The sequence below is a fragment of the Paroedura picta genome, chromosome 12 (genome assembly GCF_049243985.1).
Source record: "Paroedura picta isolate Pp20150507F chromosome 12, Ppicta_v3.0, whole genome shotgun sequence".
Lineage (NCBI taxonomy): Eukaryota > Metazoa > Chordata > Lepidosauria > Squamata > Gekkonidae > Paroedura > Paroedura picta.
The window spans coordinates 12,373,429-12,395,691 of NC_135380.1; the positions used below are offsets into that span (position 1 = coordinate 12,373,429).

The window sequence follows — 22,263 nt, forward strand, 5'->3', positions numbered from 1 at the left end:
AGCAGATTCAAGTGGAACTAGTTTCATGTTACCCCAAGCAAGATGCAACAAAACCATTAAACTCTCTAAACCAGAAAGAGAACATGCCCATCAAGCAGAAACTGGCTCTTGGGCATTTGAAAACTGAATGAAGAACTAGAAATCTCTTGAAAGGCACCATGTCCATTCCGTGGATAAAAGTGTTGCGCACCAGGCATAGAATCAATTGAAGCCAAATTATATATTTTATCTCACATAACATTCCCATAGTCACAGTCTCTTGCTAGTCAAAACAGCATCTATGACACTTTTTTCATAAGGTTTTCAAGGCAAGTGGTTGTTTGCCATTGGTTGTCTTCATATTTGTCTTCATGGGCTGAAATCAGTTATAAAAGTAGAAAGAAGTTTAAAGCTATGTTGCTCCCAAAGTAAACCCTCCCCCATAAAAGAAACACCGGCCACAAAATACCTTTTCTGAGGTCCAATCCAATGGCACATAAGTGTTGGAGCCCCTTCCCTTATGTTCCTCATGATGTAAATCCACCATTCTGTATCCTTGTTCTATGCTACGTGGTATAGGATTGGTCCCAGTTCTGGACTAGGGTGATGATTTTTTTTAAAAAACCCAACAACACCCTATTTCCTTTGACTAATCTCTGCTGTGACTTACAAATTTGGATTGCTTGGACTGGGATTTAAAATCAGGTCTATTTAATCCATCCAGTACCATTCTGTTGTGCTTTGTTGGCTTCATAGTACTTTTAAATAGGAAAGCACTCTGCGCCAAAGATTCTTTGAGCTCTAGAATGTTTTTAGAGTTTGGGTACTTCTGCCAGCAGTAGAGCATTACACAGCAAAGAAATAATCTAAATTGGAATTAAGTTTTCCTTGATTTCTATAATCCAAGACAATAGAGAAAATTTGCTCCCGAGCCAAGTATGATGTGTGCCCAGCTCTCTCTTCATCTCCTTTAAGTCCTGAGCACATCAAAATGTAATTCCAGCCTGTCTATTGCTAGAAATGTTTGCTTTGAGGAAGATTTGTGCTGCCCAAAGCCTCCTGTTTGCCTTATGAAAATCTCCCTGTTAGGGAGATAATAAGAACAAAATTAGAAGGACTCTTGATAATCCAAGTGGTCCAAAGTGAATGAGGAATGCAAATCAGGTGAATGGTTAATTACTTTTTGAAAAATTCATTATTTGTCTAGAGCAGCTGATTGAAAAGCGGCGTTGCAATTTAAATTAGGACTATTTGTTCATTTTCAGAAGGAAATGGTGTAATTTGACTTATAATCTGTTACAGTTTGGATGAGTAACAGTGAAATGAGAGCCAAGGCCGCTTTTGCCAATTGAATAACAAGACATCCTGATGAAGCAGGTAGAGGTGAAGTGAGGGACCTCTTCTTCTGATTTTTCCCTACCCACAAACTAGCAATTAAATGTTGCCACTGTTTGAGACATGCTAGCGCCTTTTGTCCCGACCCACTTGAATTTGCATAGCACATATCATTCTTTGTGTTGCGCTGGGACATGATTATGATTGGCTGAGAGATAATATACAACCATTCATCTTGCACTTGCTGCATTTATTTCCTTTTCATCAAGTTACAGGTTTTGCATATGTGTGTATTTTTTCTGATCACGTTACCATAAACTATCAAAGTCTTTATTTTACAAATGCCTTATATATAAAGGCAGTCCTTTCCTCCAGGAAGATATTGAATTATGGTTACACTAAGTTGTAGGGCCATATTAGTAGTTTCAAAATTGTACCTTTATCATCAGAATATCATTTAATTGGAATCCATTCTTTGCTTTTGGAAAGAAAATCTGTCTGTTGCTTTAACAGTGGGATTCACTCTTATTAGTAAATGTGATGGCTGTTTCAACTGGTTTTGAAAACATTTCTAGGTGTAACTCTTCTTCTCCAATAGCGGAGATAAAAATTTCTTACAAGTTGCATTTCTTGTCCAAGATATCCTCCCTTCCAGATTACAGACAGGAGCAAGTGTTCCTAGTTTAAAGAAAATTAAATGCTCTCCTTTAGAGTTTGGATGCAATAATAAGGGACATGGTTGTTGTCAATAAATGGACTCTTCCTCAGATAAAATGGAACAAGGATCATAAAGTACAAATATAAGGCAAAATCCGTACTCTTATGATCCTTGCTCCATTTTGTCTGAGGAAGAGTGCATGCACTCAAAAGGTCATGCCTTGAATAAAACTTTGTTGGTCTTAAAGGTGCTTAATTTTTTGTTTGGCTCTTTTGAACAGTTTTTTTTTTTTGTAGCCAGTTTGAACTACCATTGTCAACAGATACCATAGTATGTAAATATTTTAATTAATAAATATAAATATTCCCAGCTTTCCAGTTCCAACTTTCTGTGTGTTGTAGCAAAAGGAATTTTAGATTATCTGCCATAAAATATACTCTGTTGATAGTTAAAAGTATATGGCTATTATGCATTCTGGCTATTAAACTGGGTCCTTTGGTAGCAAGTATATGAAGCTGGAATCTTACGCACATTTTTTCTGGGCCTAAATCCCACTGAATTCAGTGGGACTTATAACTGAAGAAGACACATGCCTAGTATCAAGCTGTTACAGTCAGACATTGGAAACTGTTTGGAACCTCTTTAAGAAGAACGGTTTTAAAATTGTAACAAAGCATTCAATGTTAACATTTTCAAGGTGTCTTCTCAAGATTCCCCATGATTTGGTTTCCAATAAGATTTCCATCGATAAGAAGAAACTCACTCAAAGGGGACTTTTTCTTATATGGAATGTGGCAAGGGCGCATGTTTGTACCTCCGATATGGAAGCAGTCCCTGTCTTTCAGAATGTCATGAAAAATAGTAATTCCTCTAAAGCTTTCATCACTGGTCCTGCATTTCCTTTGAGCATCTTTCTGGTGGGAAGCTAGCTACAGCAATAAACATCTACTCCCACCTTGCTTCTGTGAGTGTTATGTATCTGTTGCACTTCACACCAAATTAGAGCATTTCTGTTCCATCTTAGTTTGCTACCTTCCAGTTTGCTTATTAAAGTGGATACTTGTCAGCTTAGCCCAAAGCTCATCCGATCTGACAGGTTGCTCTGAATCATGTTAATCTACATTTGCTGTATGGAAAGAGAAAGAGAAGATTACCTGGAAGAGAGAGTCTGCCTCTATATAATCATTTGATTATTTTGTAATATTCTCAGAGATTTTTCCTTTATTTAAAAATGAGTTTTGTGTGTGTTTTAAACAGTCAATTTCCATTGCACAGGCAGTGTATATATGAGACTCCACAGGCAACCATCTTTTTATATTAATGACTCACTTCATATGACACAAATTGTATTAATATTATTTGATCAGACCACAATGATGAGGATGGTGAAATGTTTACTTTATTCCTACCATATAGGTTTGCTGAGCTCGGTTTAATTAGAAAGTGCTTCATACAGGGAGCAGTCTTAAGTTGCTCAATAAACATCAAGAAATCATGTTTTTTCATTGCCTATTTATTCCATGAATATTTTTCATCATTATATTAGAAAATTTTATTTTATATGAAACATAAATCAGCTTGTATTTATAATGGTGGAAGTACTTACAAGATGCTCAGCCATGCTCGACTTAATACTGATCAACATGCAAGAGTTGGTGGATGGGGTGAAGGAGGTGGAGACCCTGGGGGTGGGCAGTGACCATGTCCTCCTAGAATTCCAAGGAACTTTGCAGTCACATGTGTATGTTAGACTTTCATAGGGCAGACTTTAATATACTCAGAAACAAGATGAGAATCATCCTATGGACAAGAATTTTGGAAGAGAAAGGAGCAAATGAAAGGTGGGCTCTCCTTAAACCACAGCTATTGCAATTTTTACAGCTAGTGTAATTTTTCCATGGTGCCTAGAAACCCCACTTCTTAATTGCTGCATTTGGAGTGATAGGAACTGTGTGTATCAGAAGTAAGCGAGGCAAATATTTACAAGCAGCAGGCTAAATAACACATCTCAGGCCAAAGTGACTTGTGGAGTAACCAACTGATATTTAGTAGTTAAAGTTGGCATGACAATCTAAAGAATATAAGAAGAGTCCTGCTGAATCAGACCAAGGGTCCATCTTGTCCAGCATCTCACATTGGCCATTGGCCAACCTGTTCCACTGGACGGCCAACAACAAGGTGTAGAGGTCAAGGCCTTCCCCTGATGGTTCCTCCTGCCTCTGGGATTCCGAGAATTAGTGCCTCTGAATGTGGAGGTTCCTCTCAGTCACCATATATAATAGCCATTGATAATTCGCTTTTTAAGCTTATTCCCTTTTAAAGCTGTTTATTCCTGTGACCATCATTCCATCATCTAGCAGCAAATTCCAGATTTTAATCACTTTCTGGGTAACGTTCAAGAATACATCTAGTTCGGGAATATTTTAGGCTGTTTTTGTTTTAAGGCTATTTGAAGGACAAGCTGGTGGCCTAGGCAGAGTCTCATGGGATGGTGTGGCTTGCCCTCAGTTGTGGTCTTTGAGGATTTATTTTATTTTACTAATTTATACTGCACCTTTCTCCCAAAGGAGGCTCAGACAAGCTCATATCACTTTCCTCTCCTCTAGTTTATCCTCCCAACAACCTTGTTAGGCTGAGGGAGTGTGACTGGCTCAAGATCACCCAGTGAGTGAAAGTCGTGCTTGGGAGTCTGCAGGCTCAAGCTATTCATTTCAGCTCCCTTCTATAGTCTGGACAGTGATGTTGGCTTAATCATGCAATCAACCCCACAATCTTTAATAGCTCATCTGACCACATTTGCAGCCTAAACCAGTAACCCTCCTTGCCTGATTGCCTGGAGGCAGTAATTGTTTGCTGCTGGTGACAAAGTGAGAAGCTGTAATAATTCTTAATATGGGCAACCACCTGGGTGTTAATAAATATACATCTCACCATGTATCTTGAATGTTTATGTTCAACTGACATCTCATATGAACTAAGCCTGTGTTTCCAGATACTGGAAGTGTATAGGTCAAGCAGACTTCTGTTTCCCAGATCCTAGCTATCTATGTACTTCATTTCATAGGCTGAAAGATCACCATCCTTCATTTCCGTATCATTCTGTTATTGATGGACAGGGCAAGCTGGGGCAAGAGAGGCTAGTTGATGCAGGAAATGCTAAAGATTTGATGTCTCACTGTGTCTCTGGAGTCCAGAGGAAGCCAAAACAGCTGATCAGATGGCTTGATGCAGAAAACTGTCCAGCTGGTACTTTTCATTCCTGGCTGACAACAGTCCCATTGGAAAACAAGCAGGGAGTTGGCACTAGCAACAGACAGTACAGCACTTTTTTGTCTGACCCTGAGAGACTTCCTTGCTCTGGTCTTTTCCTGAATCATTTTGGGAGCTTATTTCTGCAAGTATTGGGCTTGACCTTCAAAGGTGTTGTGCTCCTTAGTGAATCCCCAAGGAACTCAGTGCCCACTGGGTCTAATCTTTACCTGACTCCTCTTCTTTGGATGGATTTCATTGAAAGAGTAAGTCTGAGATGTCAACTCTCCATGTTTGTGGTAACTTGGCAGTGGGGGCAGAGTACTGAAGGGGGCTTCATTGTTGTTAAGATATATCCCTTTAGTGCCTGGACTATGACCCTGAAAGACCCTAGTATTTTGTAATCCTCATTCAAAAATAAACTGAATTCAGTATCCCATGTCTCTTGGTTGATTGTACCATAGGGTAGACAGAGGGAAATTGAGTTCTATTGAACCCATGAATATAAAGCTGTCTTACAATGAATCAGACCACTGTTCCATCAAAGTCATGATTGTCTACTCAGATTAGCAGCAGCACTGCAGGGTTTCAAATGGAAGTATTTCACATTACATACTACCTGTACTTGGAGATGTCGGGGATTGAACCTGGGACTTTCTGCATGGCAAGCAGATGCTGTACCAATCAGCCACTGCTCCTCTCCAAGGGTCATCCAAGGTTAGGTATGATACCCTGATAATTCCACAATCTGGCTACTACCTTCCATATTTTGTTGGCCAAGATTTGCTTGAATTCACCCACACAAATACCTTCCTCAGGGTGTAGCTCTTCTCTCCTTTTTTTCTGAAGGTAGCCTGGCTATAATCTGTACTATATGGTCCATCTCTGTGTTTAATTGTGTGAGTTTTTATGTTACCGTGGCATAAAAAGTAATGGCACGGTGGGAGGTTCGATGGCAAGCAGGGAGTCAGGAGCCAAGAGGGATAAAGTGCACTGAAACCAAGAAATGATTCCGTGGCTTTGGAATCAGGGAAGCAGCCATGCTCCTCCAGGCCAAAACAGCCCTTTATGGCTCCTCAGCCCTTTTCAAAGATTGCTTTTCATGCACCTGGCAGGAGACAGGAATCCTGCTGTTTGTCAAAGGACAGCAGGAAGTAGCCACCTCCTTGTTTCTACTGGCAAGTGAGGCTCAGTGAAGGCTCTCGCACTTGGAAGCAAAAAGATCATCTGCAGACATCTTATAGATCCAGCACAGGCTCTTTGTAGCTGTCAGCATGGGCTGGGCCACTTCCTGATGGGAGCAGAGCATGTGCACAGAAAACCTCACGTACAGTACGAAGTCAGAATTCAAATTAAATAAGGATAATTAACAATTAACAACAAGCCAAGCAGACAAGTAATTAGATATTCCCTGACTAGTGTTTACTGTAATTTTGTGACCCATTCATAATTAACCCCGGATTGTAAAGTATATTGATGAGAAGGCGAAGTATAAACTTGTATTAACAGTGACAGAATAAGACACCAATTAAACTGCATTTCATTCAGGCTTGGGAAAGCAAAGCTGTAATGGATTTTTATTATCTTCCCATGCTTCCCGATGCTGAGCACGTGCCAGAGGCGAGATTAGGAGTTGATGAAAGGGGATAAAAAAATGCCTGATGTCTGTAGCAAAGAGAGAGAGAGAGAGAGAGAGAGAGAGAGAGAAGAAAGTAATAATAAGATGGGCTTAAAGAAAAACAATAAAAATGTTAAGCAGCCTTCCTGCTACACTGCAGTGCATACACATACTGACTAGGATCAGTGCATGCATCCCAAATTTAACCTTTTCCAGATCCAGGCTGCACAATTGCACCTGCAGTACCTTCTTTTGTCAGGCAATTGGGAAGGTAGCCTGAAGAGGTTCTTCCCGTCTGCTTGAATTTTGTGTGCACTATTATGGCCACATTTGTCTGTTTTCAATGCAGCATTTCCAGGGTTATCCTGAGAATGTATTGTTGTCTTCATTAAGTTTTGTTTGAACTTCCCTATGAAAGACCACACTGCCTGTTGTGGCAGGTGGGAATGCATAGTGGTGCTGGAGTTAATTGGGGGATTGTGCATTCCTGAGGGTGCTGCACCCTTCCCACAGAGAAGAAAGGTGTTTTAATGACATTCCTGCCGTTCTGTTTCGGAGCAACTAAATGCAGTCCCTGCCTAGTCTTTAAAACATCTTGCCTTGACCTGTAATCCAGGAGAAGATGGGCCTTCTCTACTGTGTGTGTGCCTGTTAGAGAAAAAGATAGCTTTGTCTTTTGTGAATAGACTTTTGAAGTGAGCCATTTTATCCATGTGCCAATCAGAGCTTCAACTGCAGGACAACTGTTTGTGCTAAAGTAGCTCTGAATATGAAGGATAAATAACAATATACGTGGGCTGTTTCCATAGGGGTTATTTGCCCAATGTTTCATCCTATTGGGAAGTGCATCCCCCGCTTCCCCATTTAGCATTGCCAACCACTAGGTGAGGTCTTGTGACCTCCTGGAATTACAACTGAACTCCAGACTACAGTAACCAATTCCCCCTGGAGAACGTGGCCACTTTGGAGGGCGGACTCTAGGACATTAATTTTGTTGAGGTCCCTCTGCTCCCCAAATCTTGCCCTCCCCAGGGTCCACCCACAAATCTCTAGAATTTCCCAACCTGAATTGGCAACCCTATAACCCCATAGCATCATGGTATTGTTGTGCATCAGGTTTACCTGGTTTTTCTTCACTTTCCCAAACCTGTTTTTCTGCAAAGTTTTGTGAAGCATTGCAATATCTGGATTTTTCTGGTCTTACCTACATGGCAGCTGTTTTCCCTGGCCTTGTCTCCATGGTATCCATTCCTTCCCCTGCCGCTAGGCGGCTTGTTTCTTAATTGGCAATTGACTATCAATATAACCATAAAGAATCACTGTGTCACTTCTCTGAATTCCAGGCTTGCATTAAAAAAAACTAGGCCTCTAGCCCATTTTATTGCAAAAATACAGTAGGGAAAGCATATATTTGCCACATATCTTGGCTAGAGAATTTCTTTTAAAAAAATGAAAACTGAAAAATCAAGCTGCAATGGGGAAACTATACAAGCCTGTCTTTTTGCGGAAGACTGTACTGTTATGAGCTAGATGTACTAGACAGAGGTACATGCTGTTTTACAGAGTATTTCCATTGTATCTCAGGAAGTGAGCTCTGACTCAAAAAAAATCATACTGGATTAACAGATGTTAGTTTTTAAGGTGTCAGTGGAGTTTTGTTTTGACAAAAGTAAAGCTACAGAATGACAGGTTCCTAACAAGAAGGCAGTATAACAGAGAGGCCTTTGCCTGTACCCAGCATGTTGGCCCTCCAGGGCAACTGTCTGGCCGTTGTGTGAAACAGGATGCCCAAGAGTAGCTATTCTTAACCATTTTAGGCCACCACCCTTTTTGGAGCTCTTCTCAGGTTCCAGGGGCCTCTGCAGTAGGCTGGCTGCTTGCTCAATGAGCTAGGCTAGAAAAGGCCTAAGCTAAGAGTGAACTAACTATACCCAACCTACCCTGTCTTATAGATATGCAAGACAGATTTCTAGAACCTTTAACCAAGAGAGGGATTCATTTGTTCATTTGTTTCCTTGAATGCATTAAATCAAGCACACGCATAGGAATGGTTTACATGATTCCTCTTCTCTAGATGAAGGTCAAGCTTTCTAGCAATTCATGATGTCATACAGGACAAAATGGTATTTCATCAGTTAACTCCTCCCCCCCCCCCCCCATAAACCCTTTGGGTTTCCTTTCTCACATTTTCCAGTCTGTGGCCCCTTTCAAATGTGCCAGTGCCCTGCAAGGGGCCATATGGCTCCCATTGAGAATTCCTGCTGTAGAGCATCTCTTACAAATTTATAATAAAAATTTGGACAATGGGAGAATTATGTAGCTACAGAAAGAGGAAGAAGTTATGCACATAGCAAAGCTACTCACAGTTCCCTCCTTAGCCTGTGAACTTGGATGAATGCAAAAAAATACAGGGTAAGCTGGAATTGACCTCTTCATGGCAGATACTGAATCTAAACAGAAAAATGAGACTTTCACTCACTGGTGTCTATTTGAAACTTTAGCATGGGTCGTGTCCTTTGAAACATCATCTGCCTCATTATGCAAGTCGAGCCTGCTCCCCCTGTGTTGTGACTCCTGGATGCCCCCACATTACTGTGCCTCATTGGCGTGTGGGTCACTGCTGTTATTTCCCTCCCAAGTTACCAGAGTCATAAAATTATGCTCCAAAGGGAAACGATGCAGCAGATGCCACCTCCCTAATTCCCTCAAGTTCCAGACAGCGCTGTGATCAATAGCGTAAACAAACAAGCCCATCAACCCTCCATTGTCTGCCGTGGGCAGGACCAAGCCATCTTAATCAAGGCACTGCTCCAAAACTTTGAAAATCAAAGAGTGCTGCCACTGTTAACTTTTAATAAAATGCTCAGAGGAGCTTGTCTGGATTTAACAAGACATTTATTGATGGATAATCAGCTAAGACTTGATGGTTGTTTTTTAAAGTTGAGGGGACTAGCTGCATAATAAAGGGACCAAATATACGGTCTTAGTGAACGGCTTCGTAGTAACTACATTTATGTGTGTTAGCCACCATTGCACATGGTGTTAAAGAGGAATAAAATGCACCGTTGAGTGACATCACGTCACCAGCAGGGTTTGTTTGGTGTGGGATTTTGAAAGAGTAGATGAGGTAATCAGACAGACATAATTCTTCTGATAGAATTCAGGGCCTTGAACCAGCTTGTGATGTTGATGCATCACAATTTGTATGGAAAGGAAATGTACATGTTCAGTTGTTGTTTGTGGGGGGAAGGGACTTAATGGATTATCTTCAAAGAAGTAAGCTTTTATGCGTAGCTGAGTATATTTTCAGTACTCATTTAAAGGCATGTTCCCCTGTCTCCCCAAGCTGTCTTTTTCTTTTCTGATTTGCTGAGAGAGCACCAGGGGGAGGGATCAGCCCTGTTCACTTCTGCAGACAAATTTCTTAAACAAACAAAGAAGTGCTTACCACAAATAGGCCCCAGGAAGGCAGGAATCTCACTCCTAGGATGCAGGGATGCAGTGAGAGATCTGCGTCCCAGGGTGTTTATAATTTCTGCCGACCTGGCTATGAATTGCTTATTTTTGGACAATAGGGCATAGACACTATAATTTGGTGTGTGATCATTGACACACCCCCTCCTTTGTCTTCCTTTCAAAGCCAATATCCCTGGCCCAGATGGGTTAATACATAATGCAGACATGCAAGTAATTGGCTGCCTTTGTATAGCAGTCAGTCATAGCTCCCTATCCCTCTGATCCACTATTAGTGGTCATACAAACACTCCTTCCACCTAATTAAGCACAGCTTTGAAACTACCCTTCCCAATGATGTTCCAGTCCCAAGCTAGCGATTCACACATGAGCCACTACCTGTTAAACCTGCAATCTCCCTCTCTTCTGGGACAAACATCCCTGCCCTCCCCCAGGTGACCCAGCTGCTGGTGATGTTGAGGACCTAAAGGGAGGGTGGAGTGATAAATGATCTTTAGAAAAGTCTGTATTAAAGAGCTGAAAATGGGATGTTAATAAACCCCAAGCCACTAATTTAGAGAACACATGGTCTCCGGGCCAGGCCAGTGCTCTGAAACAATAGCCCCCAAATAAGCAAGGCCTTTGCCAACTATCTTTGCTAAGACAGGCTTTATATTTGTATTGAAAGATTCAGCACTGTGCTGTTATTTGTTTCCCACACGTAGAAAGAACACAACATATTTGTTGAGTTTTCACCCCTTTTGATATATCAGTGCTCTTCTGGGAATGGCAAAGAAAAGATCCTCTTCCTCCATATTGTTCAAGTCAACAGCCTGAGACTTTTAGAGCTAACAGTGAATCCTAAACAGAATTGCACCCTTCTTAGTCCCCTGTAAGTCAATAATAGGGTGTGACTGTTTAAGAGTGCACTGTAAGTATCCTGAGATGACCTGTATCCTTAGAACCTATAGAGACAGACAGACAGACAGACAGACAGATAGATAGATAGATAGATAGATAGATAGATAGATAGATAGATAGATAGATAGATAGATAGATAGATAGATAGATAGATGTATAGTTATTGATTAAGATTTGATGGTCCTGCTGGCAGAACAAATTGTGTGAAAGCATTCTAGAAAAATCTAAAGATGCTCAATTATCTAGCAACGGTGCTCATAACCTTTTTCTTAAGTCTATATCCATGATTTTCTGCTTCCCTTCCTGTTTTCTAATATTACCTTACCCAATGCATCCATGTCTTCTGATCTTCATGTTCTCTATGAAGATCAAGACCCCACAGGGAATATAGACTGATGTTCTTCCTTATTCAGAGGCTCCAGTAATGAGTCTTACCTTAACAGATTACAACTTCCCATGTCTAGCACCTGCTTATCTAATTATATTGCAAATAGAGAGATGGATTTGAATCCCGAGAGTATGATGTCCTTTTATGTTTTGCTCATTTGGCAGCCATGAGTCTTGTCATGGGTCCCTAGACAATGCCATAAGCATAACCTGGGTAAACTTGAATGTTCTGCATGACATCCTTTTATGAGGGAGAAAGCACATAAGAACATTTGAGACGAAGTGCTAGTCTATGAGAATGAAACCTAAATTTGAATCATTTGTGGTGAAACTTATCAGATTTGGAATTCTTGGACAGAGCATTCATGCTGCTGAATGCTACAATAAGGAGGGACAGTCTCGTGCATCAGCTAGGCTTGCTGATGGTCTACTGAAGTATGGACAGATATCTTCTAAATGGAATGTCGCTTATTTTTTTTCCCTGCATGGGACTCCATCCAGAACAATGAAGACTCTAGTGGTATTTGAAAGGCTTTAATTTAGTGTGCCATAAAGCTTTTGTGAGCTAGAGCAGGGGTAGTCAACCTGTGGTCCTCCAGATGTTCATGGACTACAATTCCCATGAGCACCTGACAATGCAGGTTGACTACCCCTGAGCTAGAGGCCATTTTGCAAAATGCCTGAAGTACTATCTTCAGTTGGCAGGCACATACAGAAGAGGAAGCTGATACTCAGTCCAAGCAATCAGCAGATGGGTGTGCAGAACTCATAAGAAAAGTGCAAGCAAGTGATCTCATCAGAGTTGGTGTGGACAACTTTCAAGTGCCTGTGAATTGGCAGAGACTTGAACATAATACATAAACCTCTACTGTTTCTGTGCTGAGAAGTAAACCACTTCAGGTAACCACCGGGGAGAAAGGCAGGGAATAAATGAAGTCAATAAAGAACTCTTGGGTTTATCAAGACCAAGACTAACCGCAAGCTTCTGTAGGTTTACTCAGAAGCCAGTCCTATTATTTATTGAGACTTATTGCCACACACAAAGGAATTTACTGTAATAACAATAATAATAATCTGCTACTAAACTCCAGCATAGCAGCTTCAAAATAGCTACTTTTAATGGAGGTTTTAAGACTGTTACTGAGCATAGAATATTCCATAATAATATTGTCACTGGGGTCTTTTAAGGAGTGGTAGGGCATGGCGGTTGGAGAGCTGGGTGTGGCCTCGGGGTACATGACAGACTAGTAAATCATGGCAGATAGTCCGAACTCAAGGACACCCAGAGTTCCTGCTTCTGTAAACTGAAATGTCCAAGTTATTTTCCTGTGTGCATCCCCATATGGAGCATCAGAACAAAGTTTGAATCCAGTGGCACCTTCAGGACCAACAAACTTTTATTAACGGCATACACTTTTGCGTGCACGCACACTTCTTCCCATACAAGAAAATGGAAATTACCAATCCAAACATATAGGTGAGCAATAAATGAGCATGCAGGATACTGAAGATATTTAACAGATTCAAGGACCAAACAGGAATAACAAGTTTAATTCATATGGTTATAATTTGTTTGGGTTTAATTCCAGGGGGAAACAGTGAAGGGAATAAATATGTCAAAACTGGAGGCAGATGGACAATTGTATCCTGAATTGTGGAATGGTGATAATAAACTGCGACCCAGACATTACGCTCCATCCTCTCAAACTTTGTAGGTCTTAAAAGTGCCGCTGGACTTAAGCTTTTTTTTCTGATGCTTCAGACCAACGTGACTGAATTACTGCAATCCATCTTGAAATGTAGAGATGCGTAGATCAGCTAGACTGGCAGAAAACAAGAGACAGAAGAATTAACTGTAGAGGGTAAAAGACATTCTCAGGGAAGATGTTTACAAGTCAAGCAAGAGCCAATCACTGAGCTTGTTTAGCTAGGCACTGATGGACTCGAATGCCTGCCAAACAGGTTTGCATTGATTTTTTTTGGTGCAGGACTTGTGCACGCAAGAAAACATGGCCAATACAAATAGATCAACAGCCATTAGTGCCACTAAAGATTATTTAAACCAACCCCAAACAGCAGTCGAACCATATCATTTCTTTATGTCGGGTGTATATGATTTGGGACTGATTTAACTGTTTTATTTAAATAACTACCTGCCATGCAGAACAGCAGCCCAGCAAGGAAGTGGGGAGTAGAACTCAGTCGGGCTGTAATGAGAATGGACACATCTGAAAAGCCAATTGCACTGTTAGGAAGGGATAGTCAAAGCAACCTGCTGAACAGGCAGGTGAACAGTGCATTGAAAAACCAACTCCCTGTTCATGATTGGTGAACAGGATGTGGTGCAAACAGATAAGTGTTTGAGCATCACCGAGTCTACAACCTACAGCAACCGGAGTTTTGAAAAGTCATTTGAGCATGGTTCCAGAACCTCTCCAGCTGCCCAGATGGCTACTCTTCTCGAGGACAGAAGAGACAAAGCCAGAAAAGTGTAGTAATTTGTTTCTGTTTTGAAAACCTGGTTGTTGTTGTTGTTTTGATTAAGTAATGTAGTAAAGCTGTGATGGGGGGCTGGGAGTGAGGGACAAACTCATGTTCTCCCACTTCATGGCTGATCTTTAGCCCCATGCCTCACATGCCAGCTGCATGACAGTGCCTGTTGGGCCTTGATACTTCGGCTCTTTTCAAAGCCTGCTGGAGACCATTATTTCCTCTCTAAATATTACAAAAACTTAGCAGCTAATTATGGCCACAGGACTTGTCACACACACAGTGTTCTGTCCCTCCTTAAAATAGGGTTCCCACTGTCTTGTGATAACAGGGAACAACCTATGCAGAACATCCTTTCAAACAATTCCTCCCTGAATGGTATGCCTCTCATTTGAAAGTCTGTCTTGACCCATAATACCTTGGAGTGGGGAGGGGATTTGCAGACAATTTCCTACTGTCTCATCTATCAGCAAGCCCCAGCAGAAAATCTTTCCCCCACTTGGGCAGCAGCAGGAGGAGAAGGCAAGTCAGAATCATTATCCTGCATTAATAGGAAGTCCAAGTTCCTGTTGTGGCATTTTTCTCTGTAGCCAGTTCATCTCTCAGTTTTCCACGTTTACTTCTCAGTTCATCTCAGTTTTCCACGTTTACTTCTTTTAACGTAGCATGGCATTTCTTCTCCTGCAGTTTTTTAAAAAATTATAATTACCAGAATGTAGCCCTCCCTGACAAAACAGCCCATGAGAATGTATACTAAGTAGTCACACACTACATCCATACCATTATGGGTAAATATTCAAACCAATGGCTTTTCAGACAGCTGAGCAGAGGAAGTGACTCTAAGGGTCTCCCTAAGGATATGCTAATTGTTCTGGTCTGAAAGGGATTTACATTCCAAGCATAGTCACTCAAAGCACAAGGCTTTGTACTTCAATAATTTCTCCTTATGCTGTTTTGTTCCTTGCCATTATTAATACATTCTGCAGTCTTTAGCTAGCTAGTATCTTCTCTGGCTGTAGCTGCTGGTGACCAGTCAAAAAATCTGATTAGCCTAGTGCTATATTCCTCCCCCAATGACAAGATGACAAAGTCAACAGCCAATTGGGAGTGTAAAAAATGTGCCCCATGCATGGAACTAGCATCAAACGGGGTAGGGATGGGATCTCTGCTCACTGCTGCCACTCCCCTCAACCCTGCTGTTCTCTCTTTTGTCTGTTATGCTTGCTCAACAGAACAGTATGTTTGTGGTCACACGAGCTCCTGCAGCCCCCCCCCCCCAACAAACTCTCCCCAGCCCAGCCATGCTTTAGGGCAGGCTTTCTCAACCAAGTTCAAATTAGACTACTGGTATGCTTGCTTGTTAATTGTTTCAAGTTTTTATTTTCTTAAAAGTTTAGTTTCCAAATGTACCAGGAAGCCAATGTTGGTTTGCATCTATTTCCTGGTATGTTAGGCAGGCAAACACATTAAAAGGGCCATTTGTATGCTAAAAATGTATCTATGCATAGGAGTGGTGTGCATCTGTAAACAATAATAAACAACCAGATTTTCTTTTCCTTTTGGGGAAGTCCTGTTTGCTTTTCTCATTCTCCCCAAACCAGATTGTGGCGGCTGCCTTTGCTAGCTTGTGGGACTTAGATTAAAGATTTCATGTTCTCACAGCTCATTACTTAAAGGTTGCTACTCCTCTATATGCATGGATCGCCAGAAATTTTAATTGTCCATTTGATGACTAGGATGAGGTGAAAAAAAATGCTTAAAATGAAATATGCACTTATGGTGCATTTAGATTTTCCATGGCTTTACCCTTTTGGCAATTTGTCATTTGTCCAGATTTCTTCCTGTTCTGGAACTATAATATTGTGGGTTTTAGGATTATGTGCCTTGGAACGTAACTTTTCCCCCTCAAGTAAACCAAACCCAATAAAAAAGAAGATCAGGAGCAAAACAGCAGCCAATGCCAGCTTAGTACCGTCATCCTCTGACTCCTTCCCCACAATAGTCAGTGACTACACATGATTCTGTGTCTTGTTCTGGTTTCCACTCTACTCCTCATTTCAGTACTAGCATTCCATATGATCACTATACCTCAGAATAGGAGCATGCCTTACAATGAGGCTCCTTGACACAAGCAATTAAATGGCAATGAAGTGCAGGACAAAAGTGAGACAAGTCCTTTCATCTAACTATTGCCGCTCACCTCCTCTTTCTGCCCAGTCGATCAGGGTCTTTTATTTTTTTTAATTTATAATTTTCCATATCTTTGCCAGTAGACACCTAATTTCAACTCTGGCTTCCCCTCCCTGACTTTGTACTGCCATGATTAATTTGTGTTCACAGATGTGCTTTTATGTGGATAATAGCTTCTCTGTGTCCTTCCTTGACTTATTCTTTCATACCTATATCCACTGCTCTCACACAATATCTATACACATGTGCTACTTATTCACCACTGTCACACACAGATGTATGCACTCATTGTAACATGGGTGCATGTATGTCTTCTGACCCAACCAGTAGCACAATACAAATGTACAACCTTTCTCAACTTTTTTACCATTGAGAAACCGCTGAAACATTCTTCAGGCTTTGAGAATATGGTTGTGAAGCATAGCTGTGTACAAGCCCAACTGGGGCCCCTCCCCACCCCCTCCAGACTCATCACTGTCCATTGGGGGTGGGGCAGGTCAACATGACCATGTGGGGGAGCGGGGAATCAAACCCGGCTCACCAGATTAGAAGTTCGCACTCCTAACCACACCACCAAGCTGGCTCTCTACACTAAGCAACCCTTTTCAACCTTTTGAGCATGGAGATACTACTGAAATATTGATGTCAGCTGGCCACACCTCCTTCCCATATCCCCAGAAATGAGAAGTGCCTTGGGGGGGAAAGGTTTAAATGGCTGGCCTTCCTTCCCTTCCCACTCCCTTCGGGGTCATCGCTGGCCACTTTGGGAGGGGGGCAGATCGACCTGCCCTAATAAGGGTAGAATTTTTAAAAATGTAAACACTTTTCTTTAACAGGGTGGGAGGACTCTCCCCAGCCACGATTCTGAAGACCCCCACACTATGTATGGTTCCTTGTTACTGTGGTTGGAAAACCTTGTTTTTAAGATATGACAATAAGAGACATGGGGCAAAATCAGCCATGACTGGAACTAAGCAGATGATGTTTTGAAATAATGGTATCACCAGGCCCCATTCCATGACATCATCATGAGTTTTAGGGTTAGATCACCTAGATGAAAGCCACCATCTCTTTTCATAGTGAAACTGAAAGAACTTACAGCCTCAGTCTCCCTGGGGGAAGAAGAGGGAGGTTTAGTCCTTCAACCTCCACTCAGTTTTCCTATCTGATGTTCATTACCCTGCTTTGTAGTTTAAACAGGAAAAGTGCTTTTCAGGTCTGTGTCCATGGGCAGCTTGTTGGAGAGTTGTTACCCATCTCTGCTGGTATTGCTTCATTGGCACCCAGCTTGACCACTGCTCAGAGCTGGGAACTCCAACAATGCCTGCTGAGTCACGGACTTAGCAAAGGTCCAGATCACCTTTGTTGGTGGGCTGCATGTGCCCCCTGGGCCATATGTTGCACACCCCTGCTTTAAGAGGCTATTGGCTTATAAGATATCACAAGATTATCTAGTTCTGCTGCAACTCTGTGATGGCGGTGGTAGTATCAGTGATTCAACTCTTTCCTCCAAGTTCCTTTTTCCTCCTAAAATCAAGCTTCTTTTTAAGAGCAAATTGGCAAAACCATTATCTTCCTGCAAATCTATGCACTCTCTGCTTTAATACTTTATTCCCCTCTCTTTGATGAGAAGAAGCACCCTAACGGATTATTCAGAGCTGGCTTTGACTTTGCCAATAGATATATAGATTGCCTGTCTCTAAAATTCAAAGAGCAGTCTATTAAGTGTATGAGGAGACATACACTGTAAGTGTTACAGACCCCAACAAGTACCCTCCGTCAGACTGCATTGGATAGATGCTTAAAATAGATATTATCTAAGGGTGAGGCAGAAATGTCCTTGCTGGCAGGCTACCTGTGGTGGTTAAAAAGGATTCTGAATTGTTACCTTAAAATAACTAAATTATTATTGCAAAGTTAGCTTGGTATCTGCAGCCAACCTTAGATAATAGAATCACAAGAAGGAAGACGTTTTGTCAGACTACGGTCTAGAAATACAGAACGCCTTGTGAGATTTAAACTAATGCAAGAATATCTAGAACATCTAGTAGGTTTTCCAGTGTGTTCCTGTGCCATTTCTCTTGGCTGCAGTCAAAAAGCATGGTGCTTGTTGAAGTGTCATCTCTGCTATCATATGGAAAAGACAAAGTGAAAACGGTCCTGGGTGTCAGATAGCAAATGGAAGGGGGATGGATGATTTCAAAACCTCACGTGAGCTCTCCAAAGTGCTGATCGTTCAGTTGTCTTATATCTATTTTATGAAAGCTTTCAACAGAACATTGACCTTGGAATATTCCTGTATTGAACCAGACTGGAGCAGTTTTGTTTCGGTTTGTTTTTTTTTGTCTTGCGGAGGTATAGTTTGCCCAGAGTTGTCCCTTGCGATCTCTGTTAACAGTTGGGAACTACATTCACTTCTCGTAATAGGTCATATCAAATGGATCTTTCCCAACAGCAAACGTATGAGTTGATTAAATTGTCTGGAAGGGTTAATTTCCCCCGAAGTCTAGCCCCCGTATCCATTAGCCACTCGGCTATGTGGCTAACCATTCCAAAGAGCACCTTCAGAAGCACTTCATTACCATGCAAATGGAGACGGCTCTTTTCTATGCCATGTATCTCTAGCTGGAGGATTATACTATGGTGTTAAGGAGAGCATATGCAGAACACAAATTATTACAGTCATCAATATTTATACAGCTGCTAAAGTTCATATCTGACAGGCACAGCTCCTACCACAATGAGCCATAAAAGCAAGATGGATACACTTAGACATGGAGGTATCGTGCCCACAGTTAAAAGTCCCATAAGCAAAGCATGATTGTATTACTCAAATAAATTGGAATTGTACTTGCAGGGATCCTTTTGAGCATAAGTTAATTTCTGTTACAGTAACTCCCCCCCAGTGATGTAAGGCTGAGGTGAGAAGCAGATCTTTGGAAGTCCATATGTGTACTGTGTACTCTGAGAGGAGGCACCCAAAAAAGCCCATGATGTTCTAGTCAGTTACATAAGTTCCCTTGAAATTATTCCCTGCAAATAATATTAACTGCTCATCAGCACTAATTTCCAGTGAGGATCTCACAGGCCCAGAGGACAGGCCACCCTTGAATGAAAGTAGAAAACATCAAAGTCCGCGTGTGGCTTGTTCTTAGCAAGAAAAAATAAGTTTCTTCCATGGTGCTGGATAGCAAAACCCACAAAGGTGCTCTTTTGAAATAGATCCCCTTCTGCCAACATTATTATCAAAGGTTACTCTATTGTTCTTGCTTAAAATGTCTGTACTAGGAAATGCTGTGTCAGAAAAACCTTAAGTAAAATTGGGAAGATAACGAGGGACACCATTTAATTCCTATTTATCAGGAGTGTGCTTTTTGTTTGCTCATTTCTTTCTTACAGGTCTTATCTCTCCTGACAGAGGAAAGGCTGTGAACAGTTATTCTTGGTGAGTATAGAATGAAACAGAGGTCCGGATCACTACAGAATCTCAGGCAAGGGCTGCAGTCCTATGCACATTTTCTTCTTAGTATACACAACTAAGTCCTGGCCTGGCTGGTCCACCTGAGCCTGATCTTATCAGAAGTTAAGCAGGGTCAGCCCTGGTTAGTATTTGACTGGGAGACCACCAAGGAAGTCCAAGGTCACCTTGCAGAAGCAGGCAATGGCAAACAACCTCTGAATGTCTCTTTCCTTGAAACCCCAAGGGCTCCCCATAAGTCAGCTGAGGCTTGATGGCACTTTCCACCACTGCCGCCATCTACAACTTAACTCACTGAGACTCAGCTGTCAAATCTCTGCTCTTATTTTATCACTTGTTGCATATAACAAACTGTGTATGAGTCAAACCAGGGGCAACACTGAAAGATTTATGAATGGGTCTTTCTCTTGTCTTTTACCAGGAGTTTCCAGCAGTAGGGGGATGGGACAATTAAGGATGCTGAGGGAGAGGGAGTTCGTCTTTCTCCTTTTTGCTATGTCAGTTGCCTTCTAAATGTACAGACAATTAAAAGTGGGCCTGTTTCTTTCAGAAGGGAAAATATCAGTCCCACAGCATAAGAGAAATTGAGGCAGCAAAATGACATGGAGAAAGAAGGGTTAAGTTCCCTCCTCACCAACTAGGGCCCATATGCTGCTTCTTACCCATGAAAACTACTGATGCATACTCAGATCTCCCAGAATCTTGAGTAGTTTATGTGCACGAAACAATAGAGAGCGTAGTATGTTGCAGGCTTATGTGCAAAGATTCTGTAGCAGAGCGAGCTGTAAAAGATGCAAGCAAGCTGACCTTACATTAAAAAATGCTGACAGCTTTCTTGGTTTTTGCTGGAAGCTTCTTTTTTAAAATGAAACCTACTAAATTATGTGGACCACAGATATTATCCCACACATCTTCCCTTCCCCTTCCCAAGCATCTTTATGCCATTTCTAATAAATTTCCAGCATACATTGACAAGCCTGGACAGTCCTTTCAGAATATAGAAATAGAAGAAGAGCCCTGCAGGATTAGACCAGTGTTCTAGCTAGTCCAGCATTTTCTTTCCTTAATGGCTAATTGCTTGCCTGGAAGGCTAACAAATAGGATATAGAGGCCAATGTCTTTCCCAGCATTACCTCCCAGCACTGGTATTCAGATGTTTATTGCCTCTGAATATGGAGGTTCCCTTAGTCATCATGGATGGCAGCTACTGGTGGAACTATTAAATTACCTTTAAAAGCCATCTAGACTTGTGGCTATCCCTTCTTCCGCTGGAAGTGAATTCCACACTTAAATTTCTTGTCAAATAAAGAAGCAGTTCTTTTTTTCCATGCTGAACTTTTTGCGCATTAATATAATTGAGTGCTCCAGAGGGAGAGAAAGTTCTCTCTGTCCACTTTCTCCACTCCACATATAACTTTATGAACCTCTACCGTGTTCCCCTTAACTCTCCTTTTTCTAAACTGAGAAGTCCAAGACTGTTTCGCCATTCCTTATGGGAAAGGTGCCGCATTCCCTTAATCATCCTGGCTGCCCCCTTCTGCAGTTTCTCCAGCTCCTAATGTTCTGGTGAGGAATTATTTCAAGTCCATAATCCCTTGTATTCCATGGTGACTGCAGAGTCTCCGCTTCTTGGCCTCAGTCTAGCTGCTGGCTGTTCAACCCTCTCCAAGAGCCCCTGGTGGAATCCTGCTCAGGACTCTTCTGTATTCCACCTCCCCCCTATATTTCTGTTTTAAGGCGGTTCATATTGGATGTATTCCAAAGCCATGCTTCATCTTGCATCTGAAACTTAGTCTTGAATTCCAGCGGAGCCTTTGTTCTGTCCTGGCTTCTTTCATGCAAATGACTGCCCTGTGTACTTCAAAGGGGTCTCAAGATGAGAAATTCTTTAAACTACACTTATAATTCATCCTGACTAGGAAGGCCAGGATTGGCTTTGTTCCTGATGGTTTATAGACATCCCTCTGATCCCAGAATCCTCATAACCACACCTTCCAGAAAAAGAGATATTATTTCTCGATCTAAAGTCTTCTGTCACTGCAATGAGATCTGCATGCTGAAATGAAATTTTGACTGAAATTCAATGTGCTGTCCCTGACAGCCCTGGGGCATTTACCTGAATTGGTCAGAAATTGCATGACCTTGTAATGTCCTGCCTGCAGCATTGCTGCTTTTTAAATGGGGGTATTTTCAACAAATCTTTGTCTTCTACTTTATTGTGAGCCAGTGAGATTCCTCCCCCCTCCCTACCCCCCGTGAAATTCAGGCCCAAAACAGGCTTTATTTGAGATCTGGATGTCTGAATCTTGGATCTTTTAATGTAACAAAAGTATTGTATTAATATAGGTAGAAACTGATGGAAGTATATAAGTTTAATATCGTATGCATTTGCATCCTTTTCTGGGTTGTTTTCTTTTGTTAATAAATACAATTTAAGAGTGTGGTATTTTCCCAGAGTGGTTCTAAGATGTCCCCTGATATATTTTTCTCAGTCTTAAGACACAT

General features: G+C 41.5%; 1 long non-coding RNA gene across 8 annotated transcripts in view; it reads left to right on the top strand.

The window, feature by feature from the left end:
• The window catches only part of LOC143822213 (uncharacterized), a 62,224-nt gene that overhangs the window by 19,659 nt on the left and 20,302 nt on the right, over positions 1–22,263 (top strand). For all 8 annotated transcript variants that reach the window (XR_013226080.1, XR_013226079.1, XR_013226081.1 and 5 more), the window contains one exon: positions 19,680–19,725. This is a non-coding gene — a long non-coding RNA (uncharacterized LOC143822213). The remainder of the gene's footprint in view (positions 1–19,679; positions 19,726–22,263) is intronic.